General features: G+C 41.2%; 1 protein-coding gene across 1 annotated transcript in view; it reads left to right on the forward strand.

The window, feature by feature from the left end:
- SYNPR (synaptoporin) overlaps positions 1-1,238 on the forward strand; it is a 339,964-nt gene that overhangs the window by 48,789 nt on the left and 289,937 nt on the right. The gene's annotated exons all lie outside the window — the stretch shown is intronic.

Here is a 1,238-nt window from a genome sequence, read left to right on the forward strand (position 1 = left end):
GAGAAAATAGAATTAAAAGATAATGGAATTTTTCATGAATTTTTTGAAGCTGCCTTGCATCTAGTTGATATTGTTATGTGCCATCAAGTTGGTTCCCACCTATAACAACGCCATGTAGGATTTCCACATAGTGGCTGGTAGCTTGAACCACCAATCTTGTGATTGAAACCAACCTTGCAGTCCAGTGCCTTAACAGACAGCGCCACACCAGGACTCCTTGTATCTAGTGGTCTTCATTCATATCTGGCTCTTTGTCTTTCAGTGATATCAGCCATAAATGCCTAGTTTTAGTAATTCCATAAGATTTTTTAAATAACAGTGTCCTCATTCTACTGTTCTTTCCTCATTAATAGCAATACTTCTTAAATTGGAAACTTTCCCTCATTTACATTTAGTCATTTACTGGTTGTTGTTGTTAAGTGCCATCGAATCATTTCCAACTCATAGCAACCCTCTGAAGGGTTTCCAGGACTCCTGGTGTGGCGCTGTGGGTTAATATGCCAGACTGCAAAGCCATTTGAACTGCAAGGTTGGCAGTTCAAGCTCACCAGCTGCTCCTAGGAAACCTTATGCAGGGTCGCTATAGGTCGGAACCGACTCAATGGCACTAAACAACAACAACAGGGTTTCCAAGGAGCAGCTGGTGAGTTTAAACCACCAACAATGTGGTTCAAACCAAGCATGTGGTCCAGTGCTTGTCCTACAGCGTCACACCAGGACTCCACTTACTGGTATTTTTGTTAAGTGCCATCAAGTCAGTTGCAACTCATAGTGACCCTGTATAGGATTTCCAGGAAGCAGCTGGTGGGTTTGAACTGCCAGCGTTGTGATTTGCAGTCCAGTGCTGATCCTATAATACCACACCAGAAGTAGTGTTCATAAAAAAAGGGCAACATAAATGGTTGATTTTTTTAATCCTATTTAGCTGTTTTTAGAATTAGTTTGCTCACTAATTCTCTGTGACTGATTCGATATTTGTGTTTATTTGCTCATTGAGCTTATTGACGTAAACTGTCATTCTCTAGTTGTCTGACCTTGATGGAATCACTTTACTTCTCTAAACTGCTGTTTTACCCGGCTCAGAAATGGGGATAATTATGGTACATACTGCCGGGAGCTGTGAAATTTTGATGAGAAAATATCTACAACATGGGTTCTTCTTGTTGTTGTTAGGTGCCATCAAGTTGGTACTGACTCATAGCGACCCAATGCACAACAGAATGAAACACTGCCCAGTC

This window comes from Chrysochloris asiatica, unplaced genomic scaffold, assembly GCF_000296735.1.
Source record: "Chrysochloris asiatica unplaced genomic scaffold, ChrAsi1.0 scaffold00046, whole genome shotgun sequence".
Classification (NCBI taxonomy): domain Eukaryota; kingdom Metazoa; phylum Chordata; class Mammalia; order Afrosoricida; family Chrysochloridae; genus Chrysochloris; species Chrysochloris asiatica.